We start from the raw sequence: 20857 nt of genomic DNA on the forward strand, positions 1-20857 counted from the left end.
AAATTTCCAATATTGGGAAAAGAATTTTTAACATTTGTGTGGGTCAATTTATCCTCACATTTTGACGCTTGAGGCTACTTGTCTTCTGTGTACTCCATTCTGTTCTTTCCCATGGGGGAGATGAAGTCAGCTGTGGTGAGCCCCATATTATCACAGTGGACCACAGGATAATATTTGCAAAATGCCCGGGATGTTGACTTTGTCCCTTCCTTTTTCATTTCCTCTGCTCAGAACAACCATAACCGTCAAATGGTTTTAGGGCAAGAAGATTCGCCTCCTAAATACCAGGCCATATCCTCTGCTCATGACTTTTCACAATTTCCACTTGAAGTATTGCCTTCATGTTTTTAACAGAAATCTGTTCTTTCAATATACTCCATTAATCACAGAATGATTTACTGTATCTGTGTGGCTGACCCTGAAGGTTGCCTTTATTGAAACTGAGTGCTTGTTCCTATCCTATGGGTGGGGATTGTATCTGTTTGGGGATGAAACAGGTGTGGGGGTTTTGTTCCAATCCCTTCAACTCAATGAACAACTTCATGGCTGAGGTCAAGCTGAGAATAGATCCCTCCCCACTGGGCAGAGCCCTGGCTGCCAGGACACTGTCTGTCTGGTATGATTCAAGCCTACCCCTGACAGCAGAAGCCCAGGGTTGTCCTTTGTCCACTTCATGCCCCCCGTGGTGTGTGCAGGCTAAATATCACACTTAGTCACGGCAGGAAATCTGAACCGTGGGGACAAGTATCTTTATTTCGTAGAGGGAAAAGCAGATTCTCAAAGAGATTAGTTCAGTTTTCCCAAGGTCATATGTAGTGAGTGGGGGAGGGAGATCCCCAGGCTGGCTGACTGTGGAGTCCCTGTGCTCCCAGTGCACATTCAGTACCGGCAACACCTCCCATGTCGCCCAGAGGCTTTCTATGCAAAGCACGGGCTGCACACCAGCAGCCCTGGCATCTCCACCAACTCCTCAGCAATGCAGATGCTCAGGTCCCACCACCCAAGAGGAATCCGAATCTTCATTGATACTAAGATCCCCAGGTGGTTTGTATGCACATGGAAGTTTGGGAAGCACAGAGATAGGGCATGATATGCAGTGATGAAATAAAGTCATAAAGAGTATGAAAGAAATTTTTAAACTATGTAGGATAGGTGAGGAAGTTCTGGTACCAGTCAAGGAGGAGATCTAGAAGGCACCACAGAGAATGGATGGAAGGCAACATGCCAAGGAGAGCAGACTTTCTCTGCAGTAAATGTCAGACTGAATGGGCTCACTGAGTGCTAAGTAGGACAAAGGAAAAACAACATCAAGTGACACTAGATAAATGGAAGACACATTTCAGAACACTTAGGATAAGGAAAAAACTGGTAAAACTTCCAGAGAGAAGAAACAGATTTACTAGGGAATGAGAAGCAGGGATATAAGTCGCAAGAAGAAAATGGAATCATAAAGAAAGTCTGAGGGAAAATGTACCTGAAGCTAGCATTTCATACCCAGGGAATCTATTATTCAAAGACAAGAACCGAAGAAACATTTTCAAACATAAAAGTTGATTCAGTTAGGATTCTTAGTGGCAGATCACAGAATTGTCCGTCTCGAGGTTGAGCAGAAGGGGACTTATTAAAGGCTTTTAGGTAGCTCACAGAACCCCTGGGCGCCAGAGCACCAGGCCAGCAGTGGCACAGCCGGGCAGGAGGCAGCCAGAGACCGGAGAGGGGACGCAGACCTTGGGGTGGAGCTGTGGAGAGGACCCTGGGGACACAATTCGAAGTCATCCCTCCTCCCCCTCCCCCCACCCCATTGTCCTTTGGAAGCTGGCTCCCACTCTGCTTTTAGGGCTGTCTCTCAGCCCTGGGGCCTGGGAGGCCAAGGACGCCCTCCATTTGGTGGACCAGCTTGCAGGTAGGACTGGGTGGCTGCCAGTGGGCGAATCAAAGGTCAGTTGGCCTTGCAGGGTAGGAGACAACCCATTCTAGCAGCACCTGGACGCCAAGAAGAGAAGTCGTACAGCGCGCCAGTCTTTCCCGGAGCCGGGGAGAGCCCGCCGAATGCTGGCTTACTACAGGGTCAGGCCTGTGCCACTTACCTCTTAGCAGGCACAAGAGTGATCATTTTCTTAGCATTAAGGGTAAGACTTTCTGAAGAATACTGCCTCATGAAAAAATGCAGGGAACAGATATATGTGTAGAAAACTCTGGTAGAACGTGAGTCAAAATTTATAGCCACGGGGTTTTGGTACTAACCTAGGGGGATAATGAAAAATAATTGAAAAATAAGCAGTTGATTCCTTAGCCTATTTATTTTGGATTACCTTGCAAGCCTTAAAGATTCTCATTTCTTTCTATATTACAATTTCAATTGTAGTAATTTTCTTAAGTAAAAATAACTTTGTATTTTGGGAATATATTAATAAAATATATGTGCATTTGCATTTCCCTAATGATTAGTGATGTTGACCATCTAATACACAATATTTTAGAGCTTTTGATTTATATTGCCAATCTCTCTCCAGAAATATTTTACCAATTAAAGCTCTAAGCATAGTGCCTCATTCGCCCTCTCCAACATCTACCGGTAATATTTACCATATAACTTTTGAATAACACTGATCACATACAAGGAAAATGTTGCTGTAAGCTCCTTTGATTATAGTTATCAGGTGCTACATTTCTTCAATATTATACATGGATTTAGCAGGCTTGGCACTAAAAATATACTTAGTGAATTGAAAGCTACATTTTCAAACATACAATTGATTTTTAGAAAGATTACGTGAGATTAAATACCTGATTTGATTCTTTTATATCTACGTTTTCTTTGCCTCTCCTAAACTCTGCCACTTCTAATTCCCAAGTATTTCATATGGCCTCCTATCTCTCTACAGACTCCTTGATGATATTTGTTTACTTACTGAATCCCTACTTCATTTCACTTCCCTTCCGTTGACAAGTCAATAAATAGCAGTTATCCTTTTATAAGGAAGAAAGGAAAGGAGAGTAGGAAAGTATATTCTTCTTAAGTGAGGAAGCTCACATTTCTTGAATGATGGTCCAAGAATCCATTGACATGTAGTACTGCACCCTTTCATTACAGTTACTACTTCCCTTTCTCTAGCCTATTAACTTTAAGGTGTTGAATCTACTAGGAAATCTTCTATTAATAACATGCCCTTCAGTTAGGAGGTGGATGCGCCTGAGTAGCCTTCTGTCATGTCCTGCCCCTTGAATCTCAGATTTAGTGACTCTTGCTTTATCTGTGACTTTTTTACAATATAATTGATGAAAGAAGAAAAGAACTTCTAGTTTAGACCTTATCTGACAAAATACCCTGACTTGTGTGGAAATTGCTTGGAGATTTCCTTCTCATAGAGTCTTGTACCCCACTCTGACTTTTTGTGCTTTTCTAATCAAAACAAAGAAGAGTCATTTAGTTTCTTTCTCAGGAATATAAAATAGATGAATAAAAGTACACCTGTTCTACTGGAACCAATAGGAAGCCATAAAATGGCTCAGCCTGTAGGCATGCATAAAAATATTTTTTAAAAAAGAACACCAAACAAACATAATCTTTGGGTAGGGCATTTAGAGAATAATCACCATCCACCTTCCCAGAGTGAAGAAAAGGAAAACATAGCTCATATCATTGGAATCATGCAGTAGTTGTCTTTCTAGGACTGGCTCATTTCACTTGACATGTCTTCAAGGTTCATTAGTGTTGTCACATATTGCAGAATTTCCTTTTATTAAAAAGCTGAATTCCATTGTATGTATATATCATTTATATGTATCCTTTTCTGTATCCAGTCATCTATGGACATTTAGTTGTTTCCATACTTAGCTGTTATGAGTGGTGCTACAAATGACCAACAAGTACATGAAAAAAATGCTCAATGTCACTAGTCATTAGGGAAATTCAAATCAAAACTACAATGAGATACCACCCCACATCATATGCTAAAAAATTATTCTTTGTTTATCTGAAATAAAATGGTTTTTTTCTCTTAAAAAAAAGAATAATTACTATAAAAAAGCAGGGCAGCAAGTGTTGGTGAGGATGTGGATAAACTGAAATATTTGTATACTGCCTGTAGGAATGAAAAGTGTTGCAACTACTAAGGAAAAGAATACGGAAGTTCTGCAAAAAGTTAAAAATAGAACTACCTATGATCCATCAATCCCACATCTGCACATTTATCCAAAAGAATTGAAACCAGGATCACAAAGATATAATAGCATTCCCATGTTCAGAGGTAAGTCTTAAGATGTGGAGATGAAATGAGATCAGGTAGAGGCCCAGGAAGAGTAAAGTCCCAGGCACAAGAATGTCAGCAGTTCGATATTGTCCACTGGTTAGGCAAAGAATGAAGTAAACAGAGGCTAGATCATTGATGTGGGTACAGGGGCTTCTGTATCACATTATGGAGCTTGGCTTTTGTAATATAAGGCTGGATATTCACCAAAACCATTTAAAGATTATTTATTTGAGAGAGAGAGAGAGAAAGAGAGAGAGAGAGTGCAGAGAGCGAGAGAGAGCGAGTGGGAAAGGGGCAGAAGGCAAGAAGAGAGCAGCAGACTCCCTGCTGAGCACAGAGCCTGACTTGGGGCTCAATCCCAGGACCCTGAGATCATGACTGAGCCAAAATCAAGAGTCGGATGCCTAACAGACTGAGGCACCCAGGTGCCCCTTCACCAAAGCCATTTAAAGAGTACAGTGACACAGCCAATTCTGGAATCACACTCTTCACCCGAGGGACTTCGAGAGGACCGTATTTTGGGGGATGAAGTAGGAGCTAGAGGCAGTATCCAACAAGGAGTCTGTGGTAATGGTCCAGGAGGGAGAATGTGAGGGCATGAAGTAAAACCATGCAAGGAAGGGTGGAGAGAACGGAGAAATTTTTAGGTAGATTGAGTATGAGGGAGAAGATAGAGGAAGGGCAGGAATCGCTATCGGTACCTGGGTTTTTTGTTTAGGAGACTGTGTAGTTAGGAGGTCCTCTAACCTGGGCAATATCTCAAGAGGATGGACCCATTCAGGTCTGTAAATGACAAGCTTCATTTTGATGCCCAATTTGTTGTTTTGTTTTATTTTGTTTTTTAAGTTTTTATTTAAATTCCTGTTAGTTGACATACAGTGTAATATTAATTTCAGGTGTACAATAGAGTAATACAACACCTCCATACATCACCTGGTGCTCATCATGACAACTGCACTCCTTAAATCCTCATCAGCTATTTCACCCATGCCCCCATTCACCTCCCCTCTGGTAACCATCAGTTTGTTCTCTATAGTTAAGGGTCTGTTTCTTTGTTTGCCTCTCTCTCTTTTTTTCCCTTTGCTCATTTGTTTCTTAAATTCCACATATGAATGAAATCATATGGTATTTGTCTTTCTCTGACTTATTCACTTTGCATAATACTCTCTAGCTCTACCCATGTCATTGCAAATGGCAAGATTTCATTCTTTTTTATGGCTGAGTAATATTCCACTGATACCCAATTTGAAGATTCCCTGAAGCTACAGGAAGAGCTGAAGCACAGTTCTCAGCCAGTGCTTCTTAGACTATGACAAAGGTCCTATTTTGTTTTGTTTTTTTAAACTTCCAGTCCATCATGGGCAAAGAAAAATGAATAACTAGGAAATATGAAAAAAATGAATAAGTAGGGAGAGTGAAAAAGGCATACACAATATGAACCCAAATAAACATAAAATGACTGTGCCAAATTACTATCAAAATTTCTAACTTCTCAAGATACCTGGGTGGCTCAGTGAGTTAAGCATCTGGGTCCTGGGATCCAGTCCTGCATCAGGTTCCTTGCTCAGCGGGGAGCCTGCTTCTCCCTCTCCCTCTGCTGCTCCCCCTGCTTGTGCTCTCTCTCTCTGACAAATAAATAAATAAAATCTTAAAAAAAAAAATTTCTAACTTCTCACTCTCGATTTCTTTACTTATGTTGTAATGAACCTGTAACAGTTTGTCTTTCAACAGAGACCATACTTTCAGTAACATTGCTATAGGTTATAAATATTTGAGGGTCACCATATATTTACCCTACACTTATTTAGGATATACTTGCTTAATTTTTTTTTTTTATTTTCTCCATATTGCCATCAGGATAAAATCAAAACATCTTATTAAGGCTTACCAGTTCAGTTGTTTTTTTAGTAATCTCCTGGGAATCTTGTTAAATGCGGAATCAAATTCAGTAGGCCTAAGGCATAGTAATCTCCTGGGAATCCTGTTAAATGCAGAATCAAATTCAGTAGGCCTAAGGCAAGACCTGAGCTTCTACATTTCTATGAGCTCCCAGGTGATGTTGATGCCTCTGGTCCATGGTCCACACCTTAATAGCAAGGTCTGTCAATTGCTTCTCAACCCTCAATATGTGCTTCCCAATCACCTGGGGTGATTAGGCGGGCACCCTACTCACAGACATTCTGATTTTGGGCTGGAGAGTTTTCAAAATTTCCCTGGGAAGTAACCTGGACAGCCATGGTTGATAACTACCAACCTGCAGCGAGTGCAGCACTCCTTGCCCATTTTCACCCTCCTATGGAAGGTAGGATGCCTAGCTTCTTGTGAGCAACCCACACTAGCGTGGAGTTCCCAGAAGCCATGGGTAAAACTTATGATTTGCAGAATACTGCACATAATTAATGCATACAACTAATGTACACAATTTTATGACTTTGAAAATATGTCTACACTTGTACCATCATATTACTGGTAATTTTTTAAGAATAACATGCACAAGGACCTATGCAAAGTAGGATTTTAGAAAGCAGAAATTCTAGGGTCTTAAAAATAAGGTTAATAAATGTTCTGGTTTGCACAGTTTATGGCTGTTATTATCCTGATTTATTTAGAGTTACCCCTCTCACTCTTGAAAATTTCCTCATTTAGATAATAAATAACAGAGGAAAATATGATCACATGTAGATGCCCTGACACTTCCTCCTATAGGATTTCTTCATGTACTGATGGCAGACCAGTCTTCAAGGCATCATGGACCTATGAATATTTGATTTACTTCGGATTTGGTAGATCAGGTTTGTGGGAGAATTGACAGGCAGGACCAGGCAGATGCTCTTGAGCTCATGGGTTCAGATTTCCTTTTAATATACACAACGTTTTCCTTCCCATAGGAGCTCAGTCATGGTTCTCAACAGAAACTATATCTTAATTATGTGCCCTGCTGACAAAGACATCTTTTGCTTTCTGAATCACATCTGTGTTACAACATATTGTCCATCGTAAATTTCTCCCTGATTTTAAGATGGTAAATCTTCCTCCCAATAAAACTGCCAAGCCCTTCCTCATCAAGTGTTACATGTGTCCTAAAATTTTTATCTCTTTATGCATGGAGCTAACATCTAAGTTCTCCACATTCTTCTCCTCTGATTGGTATTACCCATTAAAACCAACACAACACATGCTGTGGCCATTGTAAACTCAACTCAAATACTGACAGCCCATTCCATGGATTGTCAGTTACTATTGTTTACAGTTGATATAATTTACATTTTTTATGGACTTAATATTTTCCTGCAAGGTGTCTCTCTGAGAAATGAAGAAGAAAAAAGTGGAAAAAATATTTTAGATAGTGAGTGATCATTAGAAGGGGCCAAAGAGTCTAAGCTTATTCAATATAACAGTTCTAACAAGCCAAACACCAAATTAAAAAACTGGCTTGTAAGTATTGGGGGTGTTTAGAAGAAAGAGGCCAAGAAAGCAGATCTAGAAGAAAACTGTGTTTATGAAGGACAACAAGGTAGACCCAGGGGAGCCAGGACAACTAGGGAAAGCTGAGTTTATCAACATTCCTATCAACATAGGAAGACAGTCTATAGATTTAAAAAAGGAAAAATGACTGTTGCAGTTGTTTTATGTGGTTTGCACAGGTGCTTATAGTACTGGTTCATTGTACCTAATAGTCAAGTTTTTGAAATATCATTAACATGAAGACGTTTGAACTAAAAAAGATTTCACTGTGCAACACATTTATGGAGTGTCAAGACAGTTATTTGTAGTGAGATACATTTAAGTGTATTACTGGAAACAATATCATTATTGGATTATTGGCTGCTCTATGGCGATATTCAGAATGAGTTGAAGCTGTCGGCAGTGTTTAATGAGATTTCCCATTTTTCCTATTTTAATAATACCAGTAGGGCTCGTTTCTTACCTCAGGGGCTGGCAGCAAATAGTCACTAGAGAAGAAGACCGCCACAAGGCTGCTCGGGTCCCAAAGTACTGCTGCAAATGGTCTGAAGCATTGTAGGACCATCTCGCTATTCAGACCAAATCCTCTTTATTATGTTGTGTGCTCTGTCATAAGAGATAACACTGAATTTCTTTCTTTCTTTCTTTCTTTCTTTCTTTCTTTCTTTCTTTCTTTCTTTCTTTTTGCTGACAACACGCCAGCTAAACACTGTGCAGTATTCCAGGAAAACATATATTTTCTTTGAAGTATTTGCTTTATGATTTTTCAAAGGTTTGTCTTGTTGCTAGCTACCTCTTCTGTATCTCAAATGTATATATATAGTCTAGAATTGGAGAACCAAACAAACAAAAAACCGATAAAGCACTGATTACCACTTAGGCACCACTTGGGTTTCACACATTTGCTTATCCTGCTATGTAATGAGCGAAGTTTATTAAACATTTCATTACATTTTCATCATTCCTTGAAGACGTCCAGACTGTTTATGTGCGGGCATGTATAGGCTCTCAGTTATTAACTACATAAACAGGAGGTAAAGAAAATGGTATGGGGCTTTTTTTGACATACAGGATCTTAACATCTCAGGAATGGTTGTGCAAGCCTGATAAATTGCTTTATAGGAATACTCTGAGTAAAATGTGTAAAATACTTTGAGTAAAATGTGTAATTATTGCAAAAACTCTGCTATCATTTGCTGTGGCTAGCACCATAAAGTCTATTACCCTAGCTTTTGTTTTCCATAGTTTGTACCACACATTGTAAGGTAACTACATGCTATATTCTTCCATTAAATAATTAATATAACCACTAACAGGCAGTTTACATGCCTCAAAGTGTCTCCATCTCTTACACAGTTCTTCCTCATTAAGTGTTTTGATGATGATGTTACTGAATGTATCCTCTTATTGAGGATAAGTGGAAACGTACAGTTTTCTCTTTCAGCAGTCCTTAGAGCCCTCGGGACTTGATATTTTCTACTATGTTGAAGATGGGTTTTTAGTTTTAAATTCTGTGATTTGCATGTAAAATTCTTCCCTCTTCCCAAGATCCACCAGAAAAAATAAGAAATTGATCTGATGTAGACACTCCTTTAGCACCACTCGTGTTCACGCTGCATGTTTGCACACACTCATGAAGGTGTGTGAGCCAGCCTCTCATGCTTCCTTCACCCCTGCTTTACACAACCAATTTTTTAATCACCATTCCGATTCTCTATCAGTCTAGTAGTCTGAGGAGGATATTGGTCAAGAAGAAGAAAAGAACTTGTCAAAGTATTGTGGAAAAGGCAAAGTGAGACAAAAATTGGAATATTTGGCAGTTTGACCTTCGTCAGAGCAGGTTCAGTGGAGAGATGGGTGCAGTAGTTGCTGGAAGGGCAAGCTGGAGGTCAGGAAATGAAGACATTTTATAGATTGTTCAATGAGGTTATTGGGTAGTAGGACAGAGAGGACATTTCCCTAAATAAATGGAATATATGATAGAGCAATAAAAATATAGGTGATATAAAAGGCAGAAAAAGACAGTTATTAAAAATAATATCTATTTGTTTTGAATTTACTACATGGACTGTACTAAGAGTTTAGCATGCTTCATTATTTCATTTGAATAAAGGTTTAATGAGATAAGAAACATAACATCATTTTAAAAGTCGCAATATTGGGACTCATCCTCCAGAGCCCATTCTCTTAACCACTGGACTATGCCTCATTATAAGTTTACTGAGAGGAAATCTGCAGCCTAAAAAATGTCAAAGCATGAGATTCTCTTCCGGAACTACAGAGAATAATCATAATTCTTTTTCCATATTGTTTAAATGTTTAAAGAAAGCTCTCGTGTTATTCCACAGCTCCTTTTGAAGCAAAACATCCCCAATTCTATCATCATTCTTCAGATAAAATTTACTTATCTTTAGGCTTGCCTTTTGTAAAGGATTTGAAGTTCACAAACTTTCTACCATCCCAGTCATTCTACTGTAGACATTCTCCATCATTCTTCTTCAGATAAAATGCCTACAACTAAAAACAACACGCCAGATGAGGTCAAACCATCCTTGTTCTGACACCAAGCACAAGAAGAGCATACTAAGATTATACTAACACTTTTTGGTTCATAGTGTCCTTTAAAATAACTAACACTTCTCAACTGTCAAATTCCAGTAAGAAAGAGTAGTAGATTCTTCCCAACACTGCACTTAGAGAGACATGCAACAATTTACATTTATCTGTTACATAATTTTAGCTTCATTTCATGGTGTCTAACTTTTGAGAAATTTTGGAGACTTGTCTGTAATCCAGTGTATTATTACTCCCATCTTTGTGCGATTCATGGATTTAATAAACACATTTCTGTCTTCATCCAATACATTCAAATTTTAGAGATGACCGGTACAAAACAGATCCTGACTATTCCCCAGAGACTCTCCTTCATTTATTCACTCAATAAATACTTATCAAGAGCCTCTAGGGTATTACTCATGTTCTAATCTGTTACCTGGAGGTGATTAAATCAGTGAGATCACATTAAGAAAACTCAGTAAGCTAAATACTTATGATTTCTGCAACAGAACAAAGTCCAGAAATAAATCTAGATATACTGAATTTATAATAAAGGTGTTAATTCAAATCATGAGGGAAATATGAATTATTAAGTGGCAGTATAGAGACAATTGGGTAACCATCTGGGGAAAAAATAACCCTCGATAATTTTAGGGTTTATTTGTACAATTTTATTTTAGAGTTAATTTTTCTTAGTCTGTGATTTCTAGTCTGAGTAGTGTAAGTTTTCACCTTTAACATTACAACTTTGCCATATAGTTTTGCATTCCCCGATTTGAAAAGTACTTCAAATATATCATAATGCGCTTGTTTTCATTTCTGTTATTGATTTCATGTGTAAGCCAACACTTCCTTATACTTTAAAAAAAACAAACACCTTTTCTAACAAAGACATATTACAATTGGGCAAATTAATTTCTAGCAGAAATGTTAATTCAAAAGCCTGATTTTGCAATTGCATAGGATACATTTCTTTGCCCATTCATTCATGAACAGACCCATATTGTGTATCTAATATGCCATGCTGTGCTTAAACTCTAGAGAAACCAGCAATGAGAAAAATCATGATCTCTCTTCTAAGTGGGTTCAAGAGTCACTGATAAACTTTTTAAGAGAAAGATTACTTGAGACAAAGTAAGAAATGCATCTCTGCCAAAATGTTATTTGATGTCAAAAATAAAGGAACTTGATGGAATTCTCACTGCTTATAAATTGGTAATATCAAAAGAGTTAAAAATTTGCAATTTTTTTCCATTTCAAGCAGATAGTAGGAAAAGTAATAAACTAAAAAAAAAACATAAAAGACATAATTCTATTAAGTTAGACCAATTAAAATTAAAATTGATATTTGCCCAAAGTGAAGAAAATACAAAGACCTCTTCCATGTACCAGTCATATTCCCTGATATCAGGACCTGAGAAAATAAAGGCAGTTCTCTTCCTTTGATCTTTTCCTAAGGACTCCAACCACTCCTATTCTTTAGTCAGGACTTCTCCAAAGGATGTCCGCATACCCAAACCTGCCAATTCAAGAGCAAGTGGAATAAGGAAATACATCTTCAACCTCTCACCTCATCCTAGACACCCAAAGAATAGTCAAGAAAAAGATCATAATGATTTACCAGATATTTGAAAATATTATGAGTAATTAATTAAGCAAAGTATTTGTATGACAGGACAAACAGACCAGTGGAGCAGAATAGAGAATCCAGAAATAGCATCCAGTATACATGAGAAGTAGTAGATGGTCCATATGATAGTTCAATTACATGAGAAAATGATGAATTATTTAATAAATAGTACTGATACAATTGGATATACATCTAGAAGAAAATAAAAGTACCTTCATCTTCTAACATTTACCACAGTAAACACAAAATTATTTGTCATTTTGAATGTATGGTAAGATAACAAATGCATGTATATATACATTTGTATGCACACAGATGTAAACATACATATGTACACTGTCTAGAAGACTTCATGTTAAAGATAGGGATGGGTAGGACCTCCTAAACTAGAACTGCTACATAACTTCCCTTCTCTATTTTTCTCTGGCAATCATCTCAATTCTTCCCCTTCTCCTTTATCCTTCTCAAGCCCATCAGACTACCTCTAATAGCATCCTGTTCCATTCAATTGCTTAGAAAGTCTTACCATTTTCCTCTTTTTTTTTTTTCTATAGGAGACATTGCCTTTCATTTTTCTCATTCATGCAAACAGATTTCCTCTTTGATTTTTCAATTGAAAAAAAAGTATTTGGTATTTTAAGCTATTCAATTGGTTTAGAAATTGATTTTGCTAAATTAGGAAATGTCTATGGTAAATTGGCTTCAGTACTTTGGCTAACCCAGCAGAATAGCCTGTGGGAAATTAGATTGACTAAAAAGTTAACTTTTCCCTCTTGCCAGGTTTTCCCTCTTACCAGATTCTCCCTCTTACCAGGTTCAAGAAAAATAAAAATAGTGGGAATTTAAAGTTTGTTAAAATTTGTTAAATTTTAAATTTAGTAAAACAAAATTTAATAATTATTAAAACTTAAACTGTTAAAATGTGTTATATCACCACACTGGAATAAAACCTTTTCTTTATTGAGTAATTGGAGTGCTTCCTATATTTATATATTGAGACCTGGTTCCCTTTAGGCCCTAACAGGCCCTTTAGGTTCCCTTTTGGCCAACCTAACATTAAAACATAGTGATCAGTTGCAAAAGGCTTCCCTTTATCAAATTTTCTCAAAGACATATGCTTGTAAAGAACTAAGACTGTGTAACCATACTGCCTAAATTAAAATCTTAGATCTACCACTTACAAGCCATGTGACTTTAAGGAAATTAACTTTTATATGTTTCCATTTTCTTGGTTTTTAAAATCTGGATAAAATTAATACCCTCACCTTGGTAATAACGGCCGTAAGTTCTCTGTTGCTCCTGCTGCGTTTGGCCCTTTGGAATTGGACAGACTCTGTGACTGCTTGATCAATAGAATATAGTAGAAGTGATGCTGTTCTTAAGAGAGATTGGGTACTCGTTCTTGGAATCCTGCCACCATGCTGTGCAAGAGCTCAAGGAGCTATAAGGAATAGCCATTCTAGAAAGGAATCATCCCAGCCATTAGCCAGCATCAAATGGCAGACAAGATGCGTGAGTTATCTTAGCAGGTGAAATACCCCACCCGTAGTATTAGAGTAGTAGAGATCAGCTTGTCCTACCAAACTAGACCCACATCACAGATTGGTGAGGCCAATAAATTACTGTTGTTTTAAGCCATTAAGTTGTGTATGATTTGTTACTCAGAAATCAATAACACAACAGAATTTGGTCCCTAGAAGTTACAAAAACCTAAAACTTATGACACTAGCTTTGCCACCAGATAGCAGTGGAAGCTGGAAGGGTCTCCAGAGGATTGCTTGTAAAAGCTGGAAGGGTCTTTCCTAACTTAGGGCAGTTGTAGATTTGGGAAGTCATATTAGAATAATTATGCACTCCCAAGTTTTTGAAGCTTATGCTCAAAGTTATTTAAGAATAAAAAATAAAAGAGATCAATTAGACTAGAATGTAATTAGCTGCTTTGGATCCAATTTAAGGGGTTGTAAAATAAGATCTATCAAGAAAGCTTTAAAGTTCTAGAGATTAATTAATATTGGAATAGAAGTAGCTGGGAAGATTTGCCAAATGACACTCGGTATATCACCTAGAGTTTTTCTCCACTGACAGGACAATAAAACATGTGCTTAAACAACAGCAGGAAGGAGACAGGCTAAATTAAAAACACACTTGGCAAAAGAGTTAAGCTTGTAAGTCCTGAGAGGGTATAAATCAGTCACTTTTCCTTCAGGGGAAACCCTGACAAGAAGTGGGTAGATGAACTAGTTGGCCTCAGTATTCATTTGCATGCTTTCAGCTGCAAGTAACCCTGACTCCAGCTGCTTAAGCAGTGAATCCATGGATGATCTCACAGAGCAGGAGACCAAGACCCCAGCAAGACTAATTGGATTACTAGCTCAGTTACATCATCAAGGGTCCAGATTCTTGGTACCTGAGTCTCTGGTGAGGTTCACATCTTATCAGGGAGAACTTATTCATGTAACTACACCCAGCCACAAGTCTCAAGTTAGCCAGCCATGTCTCAGACAGAAGGGAATAATAGATAAGGGGGAATAACCACATTCTGGCAGAAGGAGTTAGTGGCAAACAGTACCGAACTCAGTTTGTATTTGCTTTGCAGGCTATATGGAAACTGTGCTCACTTGTGTTAACCAGAGTCCAAAATAAGAGACAATGGAGCCACTGTAGTTAATTACACAGCATTGCATATTTGAAAGTTGCTAAGAGAATAGATCTTAAAAGTTGTCATCATAAGGAAAAAATTATATAACTATATATGGTAACAGATGTTAACCAGACTTATTGTGCTGATCAATGCGCAATTTATAAAAATATTGAATCATTATGTTGTATACATGAAACTAACATAATATTATATGTCAATTATACCTCAAAAGAAAAAACAATAAGCAGTGGAGACTTGCAGATACATCCTATGCCCAAAAAGGGCAGAGACAGAACCACTGGAATTATCTCTTTGATAGATGTAGTCAGTAAGACTAAGAACACAGGACTAGTGCCCAGCCAGGAAGCCCTTACATGGCAGTAGGTAGATGCATAAATGCCAACATGACACATCCTCAGTCTCCTGCTATAAAAGCAGTATGCTCCTGCTCTGAGCTGCTCTGACTTGGAGAATTCCCCATTTCACATGAGTCACATGGAACAAACTTTAGGTAGATATTGCTGGAGAACCAGGGAGGCAAGAGGAAGCTGTGTCCACTTCCTTTTTTAGCTGAACTAATTATTTGCAGTGCTTTGGGGTAGAACCTAAGGTGGAAATAGCCTAAGATGATAATGAATGGCCAATTTTTAAAGATTTATTTATTTATTTGAGGGGGGGGAATCTCCAGCAGACTCCCCACTGAGCTCGGGGCCCCATGTGGGACTTGATCTCACAACCCTGAGATCATGACCTGAGCCTATGTCAAGACTTGGATGCTTAACCAACTGAGCAACCCAGGCACCCCAAGAAAGGACATTCTTAAAGTGAAAACTAGGCCTTGGTGGTCTGGCCTTTCTCACCAGCACAATGCTCTCCATCCATTCAAGAGTCAGTGTTGCCCATTCTCAACCAGGTACAAAACGGCATGAGGCATTTGGTGAAAAGAAGAATGAAGAAACCAGATAATGTCTAACTCCTGCAAGAAGTTTTCACAGCCTAGCTCCTGAATGAGCTTGCTTTCTTAGAGCAAGTACATAAAGCTGCTACTTTGCATTCCATCATCCAAAAAAGCCTGTTTTGAATTATTTTACATTTGGGGTTATTTGTACTGTTGTACCTTTCTAAATCAATGATTGAGTGCAAAATGTAAAATGCAAGATGTAATCTACATCCAGAAATTTTAACAGCCATGAAAATCCAATGTCTATTTTCCCAAAGAAGTATTTAAACATCATGCTTTAATTTTTTAACAGGAAAATGGGGCCATAAAACCACTTATTGCAACCATTCCCAAAAGAGCCATATCTAGCACCTTCTGATTGCTAACTTCTGTGCTTGGTCCTTGCTGAAGGCAATAGGCTTGAGAGAACCCTGCAGATTATACATGCATTTATTTTTATATCTTTGCTTGAATCCCAGGAAACAAAACTTCCCTAAAACAAAGCTGATCATGCTGTACCACACACACACACACACACACACACACACACACACACACGCTTCTGTAGTTGACTTATCTTTAAACAGATTGACATCAAATGTCTTTTAAGACTATGGCAAACACCTGAGGGTTTTAATACTAAAGTGTGTGACAGATAATGTCAGACAACCCTAAGCAAATTAATTATTATACAACACTGAACTTGACATACCTGAATACACAGAAGTCAGGTGACAGGGCAGCCACACTGTAGAATTCCAGGGAATATCATGCACATGAAAGACTGGTATGGTGCAGAGCAAACCCGAGACAGCCATCCAAGGCATCCCAGCAGGGTTTTTCTTGCTGCCTCTAAACTTTGAACTCTACGTGACACAGGGATTTCCCACTGCTGCTCTTGTGAATGACAGCTTGCTAGTATAAAAAGCAAGCCCCACAACTTGCAAATTATATCACTTTACATCTGTGCCCAAATGGTTGTGCTTGAGCTACTGCCAACCTGTCAGAAGTTCATCCCCACTCGCCATGAACTCCAGCTACTTCTAAACCCCCATGATGCTTTCTCACATGATCTAGAAATGGGTCCCTTGTGTTCTTCAGCTCCAGCTTCATCATGTCACTTTAAAATCTGCTGCCTCCTCACTTTATGACCACCACAAGTGTGGGTTAGACAGTGTGAACCTGGGGGCTGACAAGTGCCTCTGAACCACGTACTGCCCATGCATTGCTCCACTGATGAGATAGAAGACAAGGTAAACATCAGACTCCCTACTGCCTCTGTCTCCTGGGTGAAGAGACTGAAGAAAGGGACAGTCTTGTGTGATCTCCAAACAAGAAATTCAAGAAAGGATGTAATTTAGGTCTCTAATTTGGATGTTCGGGTGTAGGTATCATCCAGTCATTCTCCCACTGCATTTGCTTCTGTGATATTACGTTGAGCAAACATGGAGCCTTTCTAATGCTGGATGGTCCCTGAGGTTCTTTCAAGAGGACTCTGGGGACTGTTCCCTGGCAGGTAAGTGACTGTGTAAGGAGGCACGTTAGAGCTACTGCAGCAGTGCTCGATTGGGAGGGGAACTTGGTGCTTCTGCGGCAGCAAGGCAGAACGGCACAGTGTTAGGAGCAGCCAGTAAACGCTCAGCCACCCTTCCTTGGACGGCTAGTAATACCCAGACTTCCGGGGAGAAGAAAGTGCACTAACCTCCGTGACTCCATCCCATGGCAGAATTTCAATTAATTCTCCAAAACAAAACAGAAACCAGCCTGTAAGTTTCACCTAAACTTTATGGAAGGATGTGGGGCAAAGGGAGGGAAGGGCAATGTTTATGAGCAGCATTATCTGTGGCTACACAGAGAGGGCATAAGCCTAGCAGGATCCCCAGGGTTCCTTGCCAGAGTCCTCTGTCTGAACCCAGGGCTCACCAGGGCAACTTGAGGCTTTTCTACTGGGCTAAACACCACACAGACCCTTGACATTCATTAGTGTTAATTCTCTCATTTCCCAAGCACACTTCTGGAGCCTTGTTCTCTGATGATCAACTGGAGAAACACATATTCCTTTCAGGGAAAATTCACAGGATAATCATACTATATTCAGCATCAGAATATCTCACAACTATGGCAGGATTACAGACAACTTAAACTTTCTTATTTATACCTTTTTATTTCCTGAAGTGTTCACAGAGAATAAATATTTTTTCATAAGTAGGAAACATAATCATTTTCATTAAAAAAAAATCCACTTCTGAGTAATGTTTGCTCAGGGGGCCTACTTTTCTCCAACATAAATTAAATGTTGCTTCAAAAAGATTCATTTCAATTAAATAAAAACTGAAAATGATGGAATGCAAAGTAGCAGCTTTGTGTACTTGCTCTTCCCAGTCCAACATAAATTAAATGTTGCTTCAAAAAGATTCATTTCAATTAAATAAAAACTTCAAAAAGATTCATTTCAATTAAATAAAAACTGAAAATAAGGGGCGCCTGGGTGGCTCAGTCTTAAGGTTAAGCATCTGCTTTCAGCTCAGGTCATGATCCCGGGGTCCTGGGATCGATACCTCGATGGTCCCTGAGGTTCTTTCAGGACCCACGTCAGGACCCATGCTCAGTGGGGGGGTCCACTTCACCCTCTCCCTCTGTGATCTCTCTCCCTCTCACTCTCTCTCACTCTCTCAAATAAACAAATAAAATCTTTAAAAAAAATTTTTAAATGAGCCAGTAATTAAAATGTCACAAATCTATATGAAACAATGTAATGGAAGAGTATGTTGTCTTTAATTTAATAAAATAGATATTCTTTTGCTTGACTAAGATACTCTAAATTGAAGGGAAAAAACTAAGATAAATTCCCATGTTTTACTTTCCTGTTGCTGCTGTAACAAATTACCCCAAAGTTAGTGGCTTATAACAACACAAATTAATTATCTTACAGTCCTGGAGATCAGAAGTCTAAAATTAAGGTGTCAGCAGGGTTACATTCCTTCTAGAGTTTTCAAGGGAGAATCTGTTTCCTCGCCCCTCAATTTCCAGAGGCCACATACATTCCTTTCTTGTCTCACCTCGGAGCCCTTCCTCACATGGCTCCAACCTCTCACTTCTACCATCATATCACATTAGCTCTGACCTGATTGCCTCCCTTCTATAAGGACCCTTTTGTGATTACATTGGGCCAACTCAGATATTCCAGGATAAACTCCCTGTCTCAAGATCCTTAACTTAATCACATGTGCAATATCCCTTTTTTCCATGTAAGGTAATATCCTCGCGGGTTCCACGGATTAGGACCTAGATATCTCTGGTGAAGGGGAGGGCATTATTTAGCCTACTATACCCAACTATATTAAAATATGTTCTTAGTAAGTAGCTATCATGATATTATCAACATGAATACAAATTCCAAAATGGAAAACTTGACAGTAATTGTTTATTTTTAAAACTGTCAAATCTTTTGACTTTTATGTCTCACATTTTTAAATTTCTGTTCTTTCCAGTTTTATTGAGATATAATTGACATACAGCACTATATAAGTTTAAGGTGTAGAGCATAATGACTTGACTTACATATATTGTGAAATGATTAACATGAGTTTAGATAAAATCTATCATCGCATATAGATACAAAAGAAGAAGGAGGAGGAGGAGGAAGAGAAATGGGTTTTTTCCTTGTGATGAGAACTCTTAGGATCTACCCTCTTGGCAACTTTCAAATATACCACACAGCTGTGTTCACTACAGTCATCGTGTTGTACATTACATCCCCAGTACTTACTTAACTTATAACTGGAATTTTGTACCTTTGACCACCTTCCTCCAATTTACCCTCCCAAACATCCCACCCTGGTAGCTACTCTTTTTCTGATCTCTTTTTCTGTTTGATTATTAATTTTTTAGATCTCACATGTAAATGAGATCATACAGTATTTGTCTTTCTCTGACCTATTTCACTCAGCATAGTGCTCTCAAATTTTCATGTCTCAAATTTTTAATAAATTAGCTGGATAATCTCAGATTTGAAACAGTTAAACTACAAGTTTTTTCATGTGCAGACACAATTAGTAAGAACAGTTGTAAATATTTTTGTGATCACTTTTTGGGAATGTAACAATACCCAAAGATTCCCATATTATATCCATATGAATATTTAGTCCAGACGTTTTATAATACCTTCAGTGAATATTTGGACTTGTTCGTTTCCTAGAAGGAAGAAAGGAAAGGTCTGGAGAGAAATAAAAGAAATAACTGCAGTTTGGGAGAGATAAACACCGAAGTCAAGGTGAGAGTGCTGGTTTTGTCACTCATTAACCATATGACTTTAAGCAAGTTGCCTCACCATGTCCTCCAAAGAAAACTGGCAATACTAATTCCTGCTTTGCCTAACTCACAGGTTGGGGAAAATGAGATAATTGCAAATATAAGCTATTATTATCCTGCAGAGTGAAGCATTTAAACACCTCTATTTCATCCTCTATTTGTAATTAGGATCACAAGAAGAAACACTTCAGTTTGGAGTTCATTAAGCTATATCCCTGGAATTCAGACCATGGTGCATTGGATCTGAAATTTCTACTATCCTCACATAAATCTTCTCAGAAAAAAAAAAAAAAAGGATCATTTTAAAAAATAAAAAGTATTCTTTAAGAACCAAAGGTGTCAGGTGCCTGGCTTGGTCAGTGGAGTGTATGACTCCTGATCTTGGGGTTGTAAGTTTGAACCCCATGTTGGGTATAGAGATTATTCAAAAATAAAATCTTTAAGGAAAAAAAAGGAACCAAAGGTGTCTGTGGCATTTTCAGACTTGATGATTTCTTTTACTCAGTGAGAACTCAGTACATTTGTCAGCAAAGAAATAAAATGAAAGCTGGCCTACTCTAGCTTTCTTTTTTTCCATCTCTAAAAATTCTTGTCAAGTTTTCACAGAACAATGGAAAGTCATCCAAAAAAGAAGAAGTAGAAAGAGGAGAAGGTGAAGAAGAAGAAGAAACTATATTCCATGTCAGGATGGCCTGAAATGTATATTTTTGAGCTCCCTCCTGTTCTCTGGGAGAACCACGGCACAGTTAAACATGCTCATTCATATAATAGCATCAACTGGCTTAAACAATCTTAAACCTCTCTTAGTTGCCTAAGGTTCCCCAAATTATGTTTTGCACGCAAAGCTTCTTTCATAAACCACAGTCATAATTGGCTTTATCTTCCCCCAAGTATTGTACACAGACATGCTCCAAATTCCATCCTTTCAAGAGTTACATGATTCAGCAAAATTCAAGAAAGGTTTCTGAGGGTGAGACTGGCAGCCAAATGTAGAAATCAGAGACAGCTTTGTGTACCTTAAAGAAAACCTTCTTCAACTTCTATTTAATATTACTGAGAAC

Source organism: Phoca vitulina, unplaced genomic scaffold, assembly GCF_004348235.1.
Source record: "Phoca vitulina isolate PV1807 unplaced genomic scaffold, GSC_HSeal_1.0 scaffold4, whole genome shotgun sequence".
NCBI classification, from domain to species: domain Eukaryota; kingdom Metazoa; phylum Chordata; class Mammalia; order Carnivora; family Phocidae; genus Phoca; species Phoca vitulina.